At 44.0% G+C, this 19,925-nt stretch overlaps 1 long non-coding RNA gene across 1 annotated transcript in view; it reads right to left on the bottom strand.

The window, feature by feature from the left end:
• LOC126249575 (uncharacterized) overlaps window positions 1-19,638 on the bottom strand; it is a 68,496-nt gene extending 48,858 nt beyond the window's left edge. Inside the window, exon 1 of the long non-coding RNA XR_007545615.1 lies at window positions 19,480-19,638. This is a non-coding gene — a long non-coding RNA (uncharacterized LOC126249575). The remainder of the gene's footprint in view (window positions 1-19,479) is intronic.
• Window positions 19,639-19,925: the final 287 nt, after the last annotated feature.

Raw genomic sequence — 19,925 nt, 5'->3', positions numbered from 1 at the left:
CTGCTACCAGTGTTTGTTCCGCTATCATATAATCATACAATAAAGGATCCTTCTTTCTATGTATTCGCAATACGTTACATTTGTCTATGTTAAGTGACAGTTGCCACTCCCTGCACCAAGTGCCTATCCACTGCAGATCTTCCTGCATTTCGCTACAATTTTCTAATGCTGCAACTTCTCTGTATACTACAGCATCATCCGCGAAAAGCCGCATGGAACTTCCGACAATATCTACTAGGTCATTTATATATATTGTGAAAAGCAATGGTCCCATAACACTCCCCTGTGGCACGCCAGAGGTTACTTTAACGTCTGTAGACGTCTCTCCATTGATAACAAAATGCTGTGTTCTGTTTGCTAAAAACTCTTCAATCTAGCCACACAGCTGGTCTGATATTCCGTAGGCTCTTACTTTGTTTATCAGGCGACAGTGCGGAACTGTATCGAAGTCAAGAAAAATAGCATTTACCTGGGAGCCTGTATCTAATATTTTCTGGGTCTCATGAACAAATAAAGCGAGTTGGGTCTCACAAGATCGCTGTTTCCGGAATCCATGTTGATTCCTGCATAGTAGATTCTGGGTTTCCAAAAACGACATGATACTCGAGCAAAAAACATGTTCTAAAATTCTACAACAGATCGACGTCAGAGATATAGGTCTATAGTTTTGCGCATCTGCTGGACGACCCTTCTTGAAGACTGGGACTACCTGTGCTCTTTTCCAATCATTTGGAACCCTCCGTTCCTCTAGAGACTTGCGGTACACGGCTGTTAGAAGGGGGGCAAGTTCTTTCGCGTACTCTGTGTAGAATCGAATTGGTATCCCGTCAGGTTCAGTGGACTTTCCTCTGTTGAGTGATTCCAGTTGCTTTTCTATTCCTTGGACACTTATTTCGATGTCAGCCATTTTTTCGTTTGTGCGAGGATTTAGAGAAGGAACTGCAGTGCGGTCTTCCTCTGTGAAACAGCTTTGGAAAAAGGTGTTTAGTATTTCAGCTTTACGCGTGTCATCCTCTGTTTCAATGCCATCATCATCCCGGAGTGTCTGGATATGCTGTTTCGAACAACTTACTGCTTTAACGTAAGACCAGAACTTCCTAGGATTTTCTGTCAAGTCGGTACATAGAATTTTACTTTCGAATTCACTGAACGCTTCACGCATAGCCCTCCTTACGCTAACTTTGACATCGTTTAGCTTCTGTTTGTCTGAGAGGTTTTGGCTGCGTTTAAACTTGGAGTGAAGCTCTCTTTGCTTTCGCAGTAGTTTCCTAACTTTGTTGTTGTACCACGGTGGGTTTTTCCCGTCCCTCACAGTTTTACTCGGCACGTACCTGTCTAAAACGCATTTTACGATTGCCTTCAACTTTTTCCATAAACACTCAACATTGTCAGTGTCGGAACATAAATTTTCGTTTTGATCTGTTAGGTAGTCTGAAATCTGCCTTCTATTACTCTTGCTAAACAGATAAACCTTCCTCCCTTTTTTTATATTCCTATTAACTTCCATATTCAGGGATGCTGCAACGGCCTTATGATCACTGATTCCCTGTTCTGTACATACAGAGTCGAAAAGTTCGGGTCTGTTTGTTATCAGTACGTCCAAGATGTTATCTCCACGAGTCGGTTCTCTGTTTAATTGCTCGAGGTAATTTTCGGATAGTCTTCAGTAACACTGCATTTAGTCTGCATCAGGAGTCTTCTTATGAGCTCTAAAAAATGGACTAAATAACAAAACGTAATGAATAACTGCTAGCTCTATAAAGGAGCTGTCATGGGCACACTGCTAGCCAGCACAATTGCAACATTACGAAGGCAGTAAGCAACAAACGTCAAACTGACATGAAGTTTTGGTTACTACTCGTAAATGCTTGGATATGCCAATGATTGGCTTTTCAGCGCGACCACACGAAGTACGTAGATGTAAAGCCGTCTACATTCTGTATACAAGAAGAATATACGCAACGGGTTTCTCGTCAGTTCGATAGATTGTCTACGACGTTTGCTAAAGATGATTAAATCGTTCCTGGAGGAGAGGAGACTTTTCGTCAGGGCTGACAATCATTGCAGCAGTACAAAGCCCTTAATGGCTGGGGTGTTGCAGGACTCGATTCTGGGACCCGTGCTGTGTTCTGCCTACACAAACAGCATACCTACCTAAACAGACAGGAGGGAACTCGATCTGTACGCTGATAACAGTGTCCTGTTCAAGCGTTGCCACAACCGAAACTTTATTGTTAGGCACCTCCAGAGAAATCTAAACAAAAGCACACAGTGGTGCACTATCTAGAAGGTGAAAATCAATCCTAACAATAGCCAAGCAATTCTTTTCGCTATAAAGCTTAAGCTCCCCAACCGCCAACTCGCAACTGGAGGCACGGGCTTGACTTGGTACAACTCAGACAAATACCTTTGGTCTTACCATAGAAAAGATACGAACTGAGAGGTCTATTGACCTGTGCTTTCAATTAGGATTGTGGCTTGCTATATCAACTGTAACTGCGCTTCAGCAATGAGATTACCAGAACAAGCAAAGCTGACAATTCGGCGCGTCATCGCACTTCTGACTCTTGTAATTTTGTGAAATGTGGTCAATGGGCGCTGACAAACACTTAGACACTCTCAAAACATAAGTATACTAACATTCAGGCCAACTGTTCATCGAACAAGTCATCAAAAGGAAACGTACTCGTTTCTACAGAAAAACGACTTTTTCTTCCCATATTATAATAAATACACTACTCCAAGAACACCCAAATTCGCTTCTTAAAAGACTAAAGATGACCCTTATACGATGGTTAGAGACTGACGCATATTTACGGACTAAATATCCAGCAACACTATACACGGATGATATCGCCTCACTTTTCTACTCATGTGTACCAGTCGGAAGGCACACTAGCACAATAACCTGTGAAGATTCTGTTGTTTATACAGGGTGATTCCGTGATGATACAAACTTTCAGGGATGCTGGAGGATGGTAAATGTATCGATTTGATGCAAAGGACCCAGGCCCGGAAATGACAGAGTCGAAAGTCGGAAAAGGAAAATCATTCTGATACCTAAGACAGTGGAATACATATACCGAAGCTGTTGTTAAGATTGTAGGGTAGGCAACTGTCAGAGGTGATAAAATGGACAAAAACAAGAAAAAAGTTCGTAGTAAACATGGGTTCTAAAATGCATTCCTTAATAGCTGTGGATACTTGTCATCTTCGATACTGCAGACAAGATAACGCAACACTTCCAAGTTGCCTGTGTTTCCTGACCTACTTCGATAAAGAATATGTTGGACTGTTTCCCTGGCCAACAAGTTCTCTTGTCCTCTCACCCACTGTAAAGATCTGGTGAGTGGTTGCCGAGGGACTGTCGCGCCACCAGCTCCCCTAGGAATACGACTCATCAACTCTGTCAGAGAGATGAAGCAGCATGGAATAACGTGCCCGTATGTCATACAGACTCAGTCCAACTCTACGCTCAGTTGGGTGAGAACTATTGTCAGAAGTAACAGTTCCGTGTACTAATTTTGCCCCCCTTTATGCCCTGAAATTATCTACAAATTTAATAATGTATTCTTCGTACTATGGTGTATATGCACGCTAAGTAAAACTTCGCTATTTGTTATCCTTGCTGGTACTGCAACCTAATGGTCAGCAGTGTAATTACTAGATTCGGATTTCAATCCGGAGAGTAATTTTAAGAGGTTGAGATGGGTGTGTTAGCGAGATTTCCCCAAAATTCGAGCGCATTATAGGACTCGGGAATGCTCGACGGATTTAGAGGGTATCTGATGCCGACGCTGGAAATTTTTTGGCCGTTATTCTGCCAAATATGATCATGAGTGTGCCTTTGCTAGGCTACAGCATCGAGTAGACAGTTGTAATTAGCTGTAGAGGGCCAATAAGGAAGTATACAGGGTGGTCCATTGATAGTGACGGGGCCAAATATCTCACGAAATAAGCATCAAACGAAAAAACTACAAAGAACGAAACTCGTCTAGCTTGAAGGGGGAAACCAGATGGCGCTATGGTTGGCCCACCAGATGGCGCTGCCATAGGTCAAACGGATATCAACTGCGTTTTTTTAAATTGGGACCCCCATTTTTTTATTACACATTCGTGTAGTACGTAAAAAAAATGAATGTTTTAGTTGGACCACATTTTTCGCTTTGTGGTAGATGGCGCTGTAATAGTCACAAACGTATAAGTACGTGGTATCACGTAACATTCCGGGTTATCGCCCAGCACAGTCGAGTTCGCGATGCCGACGAGCGAGGACGATGCGTGCGCGGCCGGGGCAGCCGCCTCGGACGCGCCGGAGTCGTCCGCTGGTCGGTCGGTCGGTCGGTTGGGCCTGGCCCGCCGGACGCTCCAGCGGCCGCTCCACACAGGACGGATCACAGGTTGACGACCCAGGCTACGGCACCGGTTCATGACAGGATAGAACGACGATCGACAGGCGCTATTCGACCGCAGAAGACTACACACCACACGACGAAACCGTATTCGGACGTCGGCCAAACATCACATCACGACGGACGCAGCAATGAAGACGGCCGCCAGGACTACGCCAGAAGACTCGATATATGTCGGGAGGAGGACAAAGAAACGCTGAAGGACATACAACGCCTTATCCGCTATTCACGGGACACGCAAGAGCAGGATAACGACACCTGTCTGGCATCTCCATCTGTGGACTCAGATGAATCACAGCACTCCCACCAAACGGTCGACGACGCGGAGATGGCAGCGGCCTTTCCAGCGGAAAACGACAACGACTCCCCACACGCAGAGGGGGACTTTACGCTCGTACACAACAAACGGCGCAGAAGCAACGCATTAACCAAGGACTTAGCCAACCCGGCTAAGAGACGAACGGAGACCATCCCCACAACGAACCGATTCGCCCCACTGACACCTAAAGCTGCGCCTCCATCAACCACCAACAAGCCGCAGGCACAAACTTCTAATGCCGCAGAAGCAGTGGACAGAGACAAGAATGTGCTTCGCAAAGTGCCCCCAGTCACAATTTATTACACAAAGGATTACGTTCACCTCAATGAAACGCTCAACGGACTTCTAGAGGGCAACCTTAAAGCTATATACCAAAAGGACCGCATCAAATACCACTTTGAGTCCTTCGAAGACCAAAGGCGTGCAATAAAATTCTTCACGAACCACAGCTTCTCCTATTTTACGCATCAAGCACCAGACGACAGGGAACTGAAAGTAGTTGTCAAACGCCTTCCGGCAGAAGTTACCGAAGAACAACTTTACTATGCCCTCAAGGAAAAAGGCTTCAAAGTGCTACAAGTCTACCAATTTAAGGAACGCGACGAGAAGACGAAACAATTGATACCACAACCTGTGTACCGAGTCACCCTCCCATCCGGAAAAGACAGTGACAAGATCTATGATGTCAAATACCTGCTCTACACACGAGTGATAATAGAAACCTATAATAGTAAAGAAGGACCAGTCCAGTGCCGACATTGCCAACGTTTCGAGCATACAGCGAACTACTGCAGCATGCCAGAACGCTGCGTCCGCTGCGGTGGATCCCATAAATCATCGAATTGTACCCATCCTAAGACGGCGCCCCAAAGTGCGCCAATTGTGAACAAAAACATCCAGCGACCTTCCGTGGCTGCCCCAAATTTCAAGAAATCCTACGGAAATATACTAGAAGGGCACCAAAGAAGTCGACCCCACAACGGCCTATAATTGTTAAGAACTCGGCCATGGCAGCGATTCCGGCCACCCAACAACAAGCGGCACCTCTCCCTGTGGAAACAATCGCCTCTCGACCACAACCGGCACCCAGAGTGACTCTACGACAGACAAGACAACAGCGCTCGTACTCCGAAGCAATACATGCCCATCCACCGACGCCAACACCAGCGGAGACATCATCTGCCTGGTCGACCACCTTTACACCAGCGTCAACAGATATTCTTCAACTACTCACCGCCCTCCAGCAGAAGCTGACGTCTATCCTCTCGCTTGTAGAAAGCGTACTGACAGCTTTTCAAACACCCTAAATGGATAGACGGCATCACACGAGGAATCTTAACTTCTGCATTTGGAATGCCAACGGCCTGAAACTGAAGAAAATAGAATTCACGGACTTCTTACATCGCCACAAGATAGACGTAGCATTTGTCTCCGAAACACATCTCCGCGAGTCAACCGACCTCCGCTTGAGGAACATGCACGTCTACCGGACGGACAGACGGGACCAACGGGGTGGGGAGACCGCAGTTCAGATCAAAAAATGTATTCGTCACCACCAAGAACGTTTACCCCAACTCCAGACTTTAGAGGCCACGGCAGTAACAATCCACACGACGCTCGGAAACATTACCTGTATTGCGACTTACCTTAGCCCAAAGAAGCCTCTCCACCCAGAAGATCTTTACGCCGTTACAGAGGGTTACGACAAGATCCTCCTTGGAGGGGATCTTAATAGTAAATATGTTGCCTGGAATTCCCGTAAGACTAACCCAAAAGGACATATGTTGTTTGCACTGGCTGAGAATTTACATGTTTCCGTCCATGGACCACGGAAACCGACGAGGATACCTTACGTCCAGACACAAGACCCTGATGTTCTAGACATCGCCATAATCAAGAACATCAACCCGAATCTCCATCTGCGGACGCTGGATGATCTTTCGTCGGACCACAGACCGGTGTTAGGACTCATAGAGAGGGCTACTTTGCAACTCCCACTGCCGACGACAAGAACTTACGACTGGCAGCAGTTTCAAGCGTACCTCAACAACAATGTGCGACCAACCCAGGTTGTTACTACCAGAGAAGCGATTGATGCGGCAGTCGCAGTACTCACGAAGAAGATTAACAATGCGAAACAACGAGCAGTCACGCAGCGCCTGCAACCAGAAGTCAATTATGACGAGTTTCCACCACCACTGCAGGAACTTAAGGCAAGGCGCAATCGATTTCGGAAACGATGGGTCCGTTACCGCCATCCGGACGATAGACGGGAGACTCACAGACTAACCCGAGAACTCCGGCGGAAGGTTCAGGACTGGAAGCAACACACGTGGGAACTCAAAATGGACAACTTTCTATTACGCACCAAAGATGAATGGCGAATAGTTAAAAGTCTCAGACAGCAACAGCCCCCCAAAAGGGCAATTCGACGACCCCATGGCCTCTTGTACGACTCACTGGCGCAGGCAGAGCTGTATGCGGATACATACCAACAACAGATGACTACGCCCCCCACGGAGGATGGAGATGATGCACTCCACCGTGCAGAGGAGGACACAGCGGCGGAATGGGAAGCTATTCGGGACGCCCCGACTAACGCTATGCCCCGGCTGACAACGCCGGAGGAAATTTGGAGGATTATCAAGTATAGCATGTACACCTTACCTGGAGCAGATAGAATCAGCAATACGGAATTGAAACACCTCCCGAGAAAGCCTGTTGTGCTTCTCACCCGGATAGTGAACAGCTGCCTCAGGACTGGATACTTCCCAGAGGCATGGAAGATTGCCAGAATAGTGCCAATACCAAAACCTGGCAAGGATGTCTCACACCCTGACAGCTACAGACCCATAAGTTTACTGCCGACGCTGGGAAAGGTCCTGGAACGTGTCCTACTGAAACGCATGCTGGACATCCTTGTGGCACACAACATCATCCGACCGGAGCAGTTTGGCTTCCAGGCGAAGCTATCGGCTGAGTTACAACTACTGCGCATCACGGAATCTATCCAAGACAATTTCAACAAGAAACGACATACTATTGGATTATTTCTCGATATAGAGAAGGCTTACGATAAAGTATGGCGACGCAACTTGATCGTCAAGCTCCGACGTACCACTCCCCTACCAGACTGCTATTTAAAACTTCTCGACAATTTTCTTCAGGATCGCAGATTATATGTTCGCATTGATGACAAGAATTCAACAACACGGCCTGTCCTTGAAGGACTTCCACAAGGATCGGTCATATCTCCACTGCTGTTTAATTTATATATTAACGACCTCCCGACGGTGCCACATGTTACTGCCAGTTTCTATGCCGACGACACAGCGCTCCTGACTGCAGGCACCAGAATGGACCACCTCGTCACAAGGATGCAGCGCCAACTAGATTTAGTGGACCACTGGACCCACATGAACAAAATAACGGTCAATGCAGAGAAAACCAAAGTTATTGTCTTCACACGTCGGAGACCCATCGTCAATGAACGCCTACGGATATCAGACCAGCCACTTCCCTGGGCAACAACTGTAAAATACCTGGGAGTGCATCTGGACGCCAAACTGTTGTATAGTCATCACATTATGGAGAAGAAGACGTCTGGCCTCAAAATGCTGGGAGCTCTCCTCCCATTTTTGAAGAGCTCATACCTCAGCCAACTCACGAAACTCCAGTTGTACCATGCCACAGTCGAACCATCTATTTTGTATGGATCGACCTCTTGGGGTACTACGTGTGCCACTAACTACAAGAAGTTACAGGTTGTACAAAGCAGATGCCAACGATGGATCACAGGAGCCCAATGGTGGATCCGAAATCATGACATTCATCGAGCCTTAAGCGAATCTTACCTCTCAGACAAGGTCAAGGAGAATGCACGAACCTTATTTCGGAAGTTGGACATTATACGTGACAGTACACCACAACTCACCACAGTAGGTGCGGTAGAACCCTTACGCAACCACAAATATAAAGTACCGAAGGCGATAGTATTTGAGCCTCCGTAAATGATATTCCTACGTAATTCTCCATAATTTAAGGACATATCGTCCTTTAGCAATTCTACACACATGTTTTCAAACACACACCAAAAGCAGCGAGTTAAAGGACCCTTCTGTGTGCCCAAACTAAAGCTGAAAGAAGAATAAATAAATAAAGAGAAAATTTTTACCCCTTCCAATCCCTACAGAAGTAAAAATCAACGAAGTTGATCAGACTTCAGCATCACCACAAAAAAAAAAAAAAAAAAAAAAACGCGTTACATTCCGCCAGTGCGGACGGTATTTGCTTCGTGATACATTACCCGTGTTAAAATGGACTGTTTACCAGTTGCGGAAAAGGTCGATATCGAGTTGATGTATGGCTGCTGTGATCAAAATGCCCAACGGGCGTGTGCTATGTATGCTGCTCGGTATCCTGGACGACATCATCCAAGTGTCTAGACCGTTCGCCGGATAGTTACGTTATTTAAGGAAAGGGGAAGTGTTCAGCCACATGTGAAACGTCAACCACGACCTGCAACTAATGATGATGCCCAAGTAGGTGTTTTAGCTGCTGTCGCGGCTAATCCGCACATCAGTAGCAGACAAATTGCGCGAGAATCGGGAATCTCAAAAACGTCGGTGTTGAGAATGCTACATCAACATCGATTGCACTCGTACCATATTTCTATGCACCAGGAATTGCATGCCGACGACTTTGAACGTCGTGTACAGTTCTGCCACTGGGCACAAGAGAAATTACGGGACGATGACAGATTTTTTGCACGAGTTCTATTTAGCGACGAAGCGTCATTCACTAACAGCGGTAACGTAAACCGGCACAATATGCACTATTGGGCAACGGAAAATCCACGATGGCTGCGACAAGAGGAACATCAGCGACCTTGGCGGGTTAATGTATGGTGCGGCATTGTAGGAGGAAGGATAATTCGCTCCCATTTTCTCGATGACAATCTAAATGGAGAAGTGTATGGTGATTTCCTACGTAATGTTCTACCGATGTTACTACAAGATGTTTCATTGCATGATAGAATGGCGACGTACTTCCAACATGATGGATGTCCGGCACATAGCTCGCGTGCGGTTGAAGCGGTATTGAATAGCATATTTCATGACAGGTAGATTGGTCGTCGAAGCACCATACCATGGCCCGCACGTTCACCGGATCTGACGTCCCCGGATTTCTTTCTGTGGGGAAAGTTGAATGATATTTGCTACCGTGATCCACCGACAACGCCTGACAACATGCGTCAGCGCATTGGGTTCAAAAATGGCTCTGAGCACTATGGGACTCAACTGCTGTGGTCATCAGTCCCCTAGAACTTAGAACTACTTAAACCTAACTAACCTAAGGACATCACACACATCCATGCCCGAGGCAGGATTCGAACCTGCGACCGTAGCAGTCGCACGGTTCCGGACTGCGCGCCTAGAACCGCGAGACCACCGCGGCCGGCTCAGAGCATTGGCAATGCATGTGCGAACATTACGGAAGGCGAACAACTCGCCGTTGAGAGGAATGTCGTTACACGTATTACCAAATGCATTGAGGTTGACGGACATCATTTTGAGCATTTATTGCATTAATGTGGTATTTACAGGTAATCACGCTGTAACAGCATGCATTCTCAGAAATGATAAGTTCACAAAGGTACATGTAACACATTGGGACAACCAAAATAAAATGTTCAAGCGTACCTCCGTTCTGTATTTTAATTTAAAAAATCTACCTGTTACCAACTGTTCGTCTAAAATTGAGCCATATGCTTGGGACTATTACAGCGCCATCGATCACGAAGCGAAAAAGTGGTCCAACTAAAACATTCATATTTCTTTACGTACTACACGAATATGTAATATTAATGAGGGTTCCTATTTAAAAAAACGCAGTTGATATCCGTTTGACTTATGGCAGCGCCATCTAGCGGGCCAACCATAGCGCCATCTGGTTTGCCCCTTCAAGCTAGACAAGTTTGGTTCTTTGTAGTCTTTTCGTTTGACGTTTATTTCGTGAGATATTTGGCCCGGTCACGATCAATGGACCACTCTGTATAGGCTAGAAAAAAAAACTAAACCGTCAATAGTACTAGCGCTGATGCTCTACGGTTTGAAAAATTGTGAGAGTATCTAAGGATGAAAGCAAATTCAGCGGAATATTGACGCAGAAAGTAACCGGCATTTCTAAACTTCATTGAGAACTGTAATGTTTTAATACAGAAGCACACCAATTACTGACTGTAGCTTTGCTTTGGTGGTAATGAATCTTCAGTTGTGACTTTCAAAGTCGAAACTATGGTGACATAGTCCAAATTAGCGTATTATTCAGGGAAATTTTGTGTTAGGTGAGGGAACAATGGTTAGTTGAAAGAGATGCTGGTCATAAAACGGAAACACTAAAGTTCTTAAAACGGGGATAAACAGAGTTCTTTCCACGAAAATGTTGTGTTTTACTTCGGACTGCTGTTCTGACCCTTAAAGCTCGATTACATACAGAGCGGGTTCCACGCCACGGTCGGTCGTGTTTAATGGGCGTGCAGCGATCCAGTTGAATGGCGCTCGTTATGTGTGAGCTAGTTGCTGTGCAGCAAACATGAATACTACTTCCGATGACGACCAACCGTTGCTTTATGTGTACTCTTTTCGAGGAAGCAATGAAAGCCGTCATATCATATGAATAGCAAACTACACGTCTATGGCGTGTTTCTCCGACCTCGCGAGGAACTGTGGTCTTTTGAATAGCGTTTCTTTAGTTACTTTCGTGTGTTTTGTCAACAATTCGGATCGTTACATGCTTTTCATTGAAGCGAAAATCTTGACTAATTCCAGTTGTGTATCGTTAATCGACTATTCAAGGAATACAAAAGGAAAATAATTCGACATTCGAGAATGTTCTTCAGTGTTTCTTCAGAAATATATTATTACCACGTGCAGGTCCAGTCCCTGCATATGATTAATTATGGTATAGAATTGCTCCCTCTGAGTTCAAGGAAGCATATTATTATATCAACTGAACTACGTTTTACACAGAAATACTTATGTGGTACTATATACCATTAAACTAAACTCCTGAGTCATCAAAGATTCGAACTCCCATGTATAAAAGTATGTCAAACGCCTGATTACTTTACAAATGAGTTAATGTGTTAAATATTTGATGTTAGGCATGTAAGCGAGAAAAAGTTTGGAAAAGATTTGAAATTATCCTTAATATTTGTTGGACGTCGCTAAGTGTTCTCATTATGAAACACTGGATGAATATAGTCTGGGTAATTTGCGCTCCATTTTACGCAAAAACTAGTTTTTCAAGCATCTATTTATTTATGACGTCGGATTTCCTGAACTACAACAAAGAGTCAAAGAAACTGGTACACTTGCCTAATATCGTGTAGAGCCCCCACGAACACGCAGAAGTGCCGCAGCACCATGTGGCATGGACTTGTCTAATGTCTGAAGTGCTGGAGGGAAATTACACCATGAATCCTGCAGAACTGTCCATAAATCCGTAAGAGTACGAGAGGGTGGAGATCTCTTCTGAACAGCACATTGCAAGGCATCCCATATATGCTCAATAACGTTCATGTCTGGGGAGTCTGGTGCCCAGCGGAAGTGTTTAAACTCAGAGGTGTGTTCCTGGAGTCACTCTGTAGCAATTCTGGACGTGTAGGGTGTCGCATTGTCCTGCTGGAATTACCCAAGTCCGTCAGAATGCACAATGGACATGAATGGATGCACGTGATCAGACAAGATGCTTACGTACGTGTCACCCGCTAGAGTCGTATCTAGACGTATCAGCGGTCCCGTGTCACTTCATCTACACACGCCCCACACCATTACAAAGCCTCCACCAGCTTGAACAGTCCCCTGCTGACATGCAGGCTCTATGGATTGATGAGGTTGACTCCGTATTCATACACGTGCATCCGCTGGATACAATTTGAAACGAGACTCGTCCGTCCGGGCAACATGTTTCCAGTCATCAAAAGTCCAACGTCGGTGTTGACGGGCCCAGGCGAGGCGTAAAGCTTTGTGTCGTGCAGTCATCAAGGCTACATGAGTGGACCTTCGGTTCCGAAAGCCCATATCGATGATGTTTCGTTGAATGGTTCGGATACTGACACTTATTGATAGCCCAGTATTGAAACTGCAGCAATTTGCGGAAGGGTTGCACTTATTTCCCGTTGAACGATTCTCTTCAGTCTTCGTTAGTCCCATTCTTGCATGACCTTTTTCCGGCCGCAGCGATGTCGAAGATTTGATGTTTTACTGGATTCCTGATGTTCACGGTACACTCGTGAAATGGTTGTACGAGAAAATCCCCACTTCATCACTACCTCGGAGATGATGTATCCCGTCGCTCGTGCGCCGACTATAACAGCACTCACTGAAATCTTGATAATGTGTTATATAAGCGTTGCCGACCGCAGCGTCGTATTCTGCCTGTTTGCGTATTTGAATACACATGCCTATACCAGTTTCTTTGGCGCTTCAGTGTACGTGTAGTACAATGATATAATTTTGCTGGGATATTCATTGGTAAATGTGGATCTTGTCTGAAAACGTTGTTGAGAGTAGATTCGCTGTTAAAGAGCAATAATTTAAAACATCAAGTGTGATGCTAAAGTTTTACTGCATGCTCAGCGAAAATGTAATAAGTGATAAACTTTTTTCCTTTCATCATTTTGTGGGGGTGTGGGGATATGTGAGAGAGAAAAAATTTCGTAAGGGTTTGAAATTCAGTGTAAAGTTTGTTGTAATTCCCTATTCTGAAGTACTACGTGAATAAAGTACGTGTATTTGCGCACTATCAGTTACATTACCTCAAGACAAAAACAAATTTTCTGGCTGTGATACTTTTCTTCCTGTGTTAAACTTAATGATTTCATTATGACAGTAACGCGAATTATTGGAAACCAAATTTTTGTTCCCCTGACAGCCGTTAGATAGGCAACCTGCAATTGGATTTGTTTGCGGGATATTCGCTTAGTAATACAGATGATACAAGTATGCATTCATTTATGAATATAAGGAGTAAATGATTACCCGTTTCATTCAGATTTGCACTTATTTTCTTTCGCGTTGCCGCCTTTTTCGTCACTTTTTGCATTCCGTACGGCAAGTCTTAGGAAAAATACGTTTGTAAGCTTCAGATCAATCAATCTTCTAGTTTATTTCGCCGTTTCGCACGCGCGACCGCCTTCTGTTTGACCGAGACGATGCCCCAGTGTGCAACACAGCACCTTGTCTCACAAAACCTTCACATCTTCAAAACTGCTCTCTCGAAACTCTCACTGCCGTGACTGTAGACATGGTTACAAAGAGCTATTATAGGTTAAATGGAGGTTATTAATGTCGTGTGTTTTCTTCAATCTGAGTTACTGAGGTCCTCAGCCATCCATCTGGTATGTAAGATATACGAGACATTCGAAATATTCTCAGACGTCAAGCAGAAAGTGATATCCCAATTCCAAAAAAGGCAGATGTTGACAGTCTGAATTTTACCGAACCATCAGTTTAATAAGTCATTGTTGCAAAGTCCGAACACGAATTATTAACAATGTAATGGAAAAACTGGTAGAAGTTGAACTCGGGAAAGATCAGTTTGGGTTCTGGAGAATTGTAGGAACACGCCTTGTAATACTAATCCTGCGACTTATCTTCGAGGGTAGGTTAAAGAAAGGCAAGCCTTCGTTTATAACATTTGAAGAAAGTTCTCCAAAATGTTGATTGGAATGAACTTTTTTGAAACTCTGAAGGTATCAGGGATAAAATACGGGGAGGGAAATGCTGTTTACAACTTGTACAGAAACCAGACTGCAGTTATAAGAGTCGAAGGAATGAAGGGGAAAGGTTGTAGCCTATCCAAGATGTATTTCAGTCTGTACACTGAGCAATCAGAAAAAAAGGAGAAATTAGAAAAGTAAATTTAAGTTCAGGAATAAGAAATAAATACTTCGAGGTTCTGCGGTGGCATTGTAATTCTGTGGGAGACATCGAAGAGTAATAAACGAAGTGGACAGTGTACTGAAAAGAGTTTATAAGATGAAATTCAACGAAAGTAAAACAAGGCTACTGGGATGCAATCGAATTAAATCAGGCGATGCTGAGGGAATTAAATGAGGAGATGAGGCATTAAAAGTAGTATATGAATTTTCTGTTTAGCCAGCAATATAACTGACGACAGCGAATGTAGAGAGGATACAAAATACAGCGTGGCTACAGGAAGAAAAGCATTTCTGTAAAAGACGAATTTGTTAACTTTTAGTATATAATATTTAATTGTCCAATTGTTGTTGGAAACCAAACGCAGCACACACTTGCATGTGGCTTGTGGTTTGTTCTTGTCCACAATCACAGGACGTATCTTCTGTTATGAAGCCCCATCTCTTCACGTTGTCTCTGGATCGGCCAACTCCTGATCGTAATCTGTTTAAAGATTTCCACACCAGCCAGCTCTCGTTGTGTCCAGGTGGTAGGTCTTCAGCTTCTGGCGTCTGCAGGTGAGGCGTCGACTTCTTCCATAACTCCAGCCTTGCCTTCTCTGGTGAAATGGTGAGCTTCTCGGATGTTCTCAGGAAGCTCTTTCGCGATCTCAGCCGTTGCTGTGGTGGATTATGTCCGTGCAGTAGATGGGCACTGTCCTGTTCCACTTTCAGTCTCTCCTTGTTGGCAGCCACTCTTCTGCGTACCCATGGCGGCGCTATTCCAGCCAGGCAGTAGAGCTTATCAGTTGGGGTAGGTCTTAAGCATCCTGTGATCAACCTGCAGGTTTCGTTGAGAGCAATGTCTACTTGTCTGGCGTGAGAAGACCTGTACCAGACTGGAGAAGCATATTCAGCAGTGGGAAAGTACAGTGCCATTGCAGAACAGCGAATAGTTTGCGGATGTGATCCCCACTGTGTCCCCGCTAGTTTGCGAATTAGGTTGTTTCGAGCGGAGATTTTCATTTTCGTGTTCTTGCAGTGAGTTTCGAATGTCAGAGTTCTATCGAGAGTGACTCCCAAGTATTTAGGTGCGTGATGATATTGCCTGAACATGCAATATGTAGCTCACGATTAGCTTCGCTGTTCCTTAAATGAAAGGCACACACTTGTGTCTTCGAAGGGTTTGGTCTGAGTTGGTTCCGATTGTAGTAGCTTGACAGTGTTCTAAGTGCTGTCGTCAGGTTTCTTTCCACTCTTTCAAAGCATGAGCTCTGCGTAGCAAGGGCTAGGTCATCTGCATATAAGAATCTCCTTGTGCCTGGGGTCAATGGCTGGTTGTTGGTATAAATGTTGAAGAGAAGTGGAGCCAAGGCGCTTCCCTGAGGTAGACCATTTTTCTGCGCTCTCCAGCGACTGTGTTGTCCTTGAAATTCAACAAAGAACCTGCCTGATTGGCTAACTGCAATTCTAATTAACTAATTAACGTATCGATTTTTTGTTAACAGTTGCGCAGTATGTGTGATTATAGTGGCGCTGCAAGCAGGGTGGCGCTCGGGGAATCAAACATGTTTGTTTCTGAGAGAGGCGACCAGAGCATACAGTGATTCCGACTACGTTTGGGCAACGCCGGCAGTGTTCCACTGTTGTTGCGGGTAGTATCGTCAGTACTATTGCTGGCGCTTGTGTTTCTTTTGTTGCACTGTTGGGAAAATGGCACGAGCGGAAGCCATGATAGCAACTGTTTTTACTCGGCGTCCTTTCTGGCACCAGAGAAACAACTGTCAACACAACTGATTCATTTTGGACAAGTTACCTGAAGAGGTGGCAGCAGAATTACAAACTGGCCGATGTGCACGAGTGGGACAGAACATGCTGCGGTGCGTCGCGCATGCGTTGAGGCACATGGAAACCATTTTCAGCCCATGCTGTAACTGTGGCCGCATGGCACAGCGCGTATTAGACCCCAGTCTCTGTAACAAAATGTTGTTGTTGTTGTTGTTGTGGTTTGATGCAGCTCTCCATGCTACTCTATCCTGTGCAAGCTTCTTCATCTCCCAGTACCTACTGCAACCTACATCCTTCTGAATCTGCTTAGTGTATTCATCTCTTGGTCTCCCTCAACGATTTTTACCCTCCACGCTGCCCTCCAATACTAAATTGGTGATCCCTTGATGCCTCAGAACATGTCCTACCAACCGAGCCCTTCTTCTAGTCAAGTTGTGCCGCAAACTCCTCTTCTCTCCAATCCTATTCAATACCTCATCATTAGTTATGTGATCTACCCATATAATCTTCAGCATTCTTCTGTGGCACCACATTTCGAAAGCTTCTATTCGCTTCTTGTCCAAACTATTTATCGTCCACGTTTCACTTCCATACATGGCTACACTCCATACAAATACTTTCAGAAACGACTTCCTGAGAAATCTATACTCGATGTTAACAAATTCCTATTCTTTAGAAACGTTTTCCTTGCCATTGCCAGTCTACATTTTATGTCCTCTCTACTTCGACCACCATTAGTTATTTTGCTCCCCAAATAGCAAAACTCCTTTACTACTTTAAGTGTCTCATTTCCTAATCTAATTCCCTCAGCATCACTAGACTTAATTCGACTACATTCCATTATCCTCGTTTTGCTTTTGTTGATGTTCATCTTATATCCTCCTTTCAAGACCATGTCCATTCCGTTCAGTTGCTCTTCCAGGTCCTGTTACGATTGAATATATGGTCTCTAGCATGGAAATTGTGCATTTCAGGACATAAGTTCATTAGACCTTTTTTGTTCCGTATCCTCTCATCGATCAATCCCTAGAGATTGTACACGGTGGAAAAAATTACCCTGCAGAAATGGTGTATCAGAATACTGCATCACCAAACGTGTTCTGTAACATCATGCCGCCAGGAAAGCGTTATTCGCTCTGGCGTACAGCATGCAACAGCGTACAAGAAAAAAAATATAATAAATTACTCAGAGAAAGTACTTAACCATTAACTCACGAGGTGTGGTCTCTCAGACCGGGTGAAAATGTTCGAACTCGCTCTCCAAGACCAGTTGTGGTGGAATGCTTCTATACTCCCCCTACCCTCCTTAACTTGCCAAGTCTGCGATGTTTTGGTGTCGCTTGCGTTATCGCCTTCTGTGTTTATTGTTGACACGTGTTATTGATAGGTGTTGGAGACTCCTAGACCGCGCCTCGTGAACTGTGTACCTGTTTTCTTCAGTATGGTACCGTAAAGCTCAAATTGTGTTGGCACGAATGTGTCATTATTTTTAACTTTCCCGAGTTTGATGAAATTGTTAGTCGGTCTATGGAGGAAGGTGTCAGTGATATAGATCAAGAAATAAACGAAAAAGACGACCGTTTTACATTAGCCAGTGATCACAGTTCTGCTATCGAACAAGAGTATCATTCAGAGGAAGAACTTCAGGAAAGTTGTGATGGGGACCTGTCTGTTACTTCAATGAAATACTTGTTAGTGTCCGTTAAAATCGAATGTGTTCTGAGAGGTGATAAAAATGTAATTCCCAGCAAGGAATGTCAATTTGACAGACTTTCTTTTTGTACCTATCGGGTGGAATTTTTATGCGCAAATTTAACCCCTGGAATTTAGTTTTATTTGGAAATTTATTTGCTACAGAAATTGTAGAATTTTTCAGAATGTAAAATTCAGTCTACTTATGTGTACTATTTAAAAGAACCACACAAAATTATGTGCTTTTGTGTGATAAATAGTAAAATTCTGCAGGCTTTGTTTAGTGCAATAAAGTACACTAGAAGCACTTAGACAATACTTAAATTATTGTAAAAATAAATGTTATATAGCATAAATTAAAAATTTCAAATGATTTTTGCCATAAATCTCGCTTTAAACATCAGGATCCCAGATACCCCACCTCGCGGTACATGTTACAGGGAAGTCACCTTGCGAGTTAAGGGATAACACTAAACTGAAGACGTTCCTAGCGTTATTTCTTGTATGTACCAGGGGACTCGTAGGAAACTTTTGCACTTTTATAGTTGTAAATAATGACAGTATTTGGAATAAGTGTAGTCGTTGGGATATGGGTAGTTGTGGTGATGAAGAGAAAATACCTTTACAAATGAACCGAACGAAGTGTAATAATAATCATGAATTGATGATACATCCTTATACATACATTTCCATGCTCATAATTCTGAACATAATTATTTTCAGAACATTACAGTACCTCAGTTTAAACAGTATTTGACGTAAGAATTTAATCTTAGTCTACTTTTTGTTTTTCATTTTCTTTAAGGCTTAAGATCAAAGAGAATGGACAACTGCAGTGGTCACGGATATCATATGTGACAATGCTGTATACGAATTATTCGGTAAAGAAGTGCTTTAAAACAAATAGAATGGTATCTGTAATCAGATAATATGAAAAGGGGGTCTCTTATTAGTGATTAAGTTAGCTTCGTAAAACATAGGTATGAAGCTGGTCATCCATGATACCCTTTTATCTGCTGATAGTTAAAAAGTTCCTTTTATGTTAAAATTTTGCTCAAATTGTAAATTTCAGCGCAAAATCGGTATGCAATGTCAGAAGCCAGTTATAAAATAATTTTAACGATACCTCATTCAGCCCTGTGTTAAGAAAAAGGGATGTTGACTTGAGAAATAATATACATGACAAGAATTATTGATTCTCTGTATCAGCAATCGTTTTTAGTTGCAGATTCGTAGATAAGACTCACATCATATGAGACTGTGAGTCATATTACGTTCATTTAATCTGTTCCATATAATCTATACAATCTGTGTTGGATGATAAAGCTGGACCAATAAATACATACTACATATGCAGAGTACTTCCTTTCTCGTTGCGTGATGTTCTCAGCAACACGTCATGTGTGAGGCGGATGTAGTCCACAAGACGTGCCGTTTCCGACGGCATTAAATGGACACGCACATAATGCCAAGCTATTTCTCAGAACTGCTGCCAGTGAAGCATTCGTGTCACGCGCACGAAATACGCCGCTTCCGCGCGGTGCTGCACGTGCTGGAGCTTCCATCGTACGCGGATAGATGGCGACGATGCGCACACGGCGACCCCAGCCTGGAACTCCGTGCTGCTGCTACGTGCGCATGATTCTTATGCTACTTGATGCAACGGGATGTCACACTGTCTCTGAGTCCGCTCACGTAAGCGAAGAACTTACGTAAACAGCAGTTTAACGGAGATCCGAACCAAAAATGAAAAACTACTTGTGCTTACACGTAAGCAATTATCAGGTAGGCG

Source organism: Schistocerca nitens, chromosome 3 (assembly GCF_023898315.1).
Source record: "Schistocerca nitens isolate TAMUIC-IGC-003100 chromosome 3, iqSchNite1.1, whole genome shotgun sequence".
Classification (NCBI taxonomy): Eukaryota; Metazoa; Arthropoda; class Insecta; order Orthoptera; family Acrididae; genus Schistocerca; species Schistocerca nitens.
Note: the sequence above shows the minus strand (reverse complement) of the source record. Positions and strands in the feature narration are given on the sequence as shown.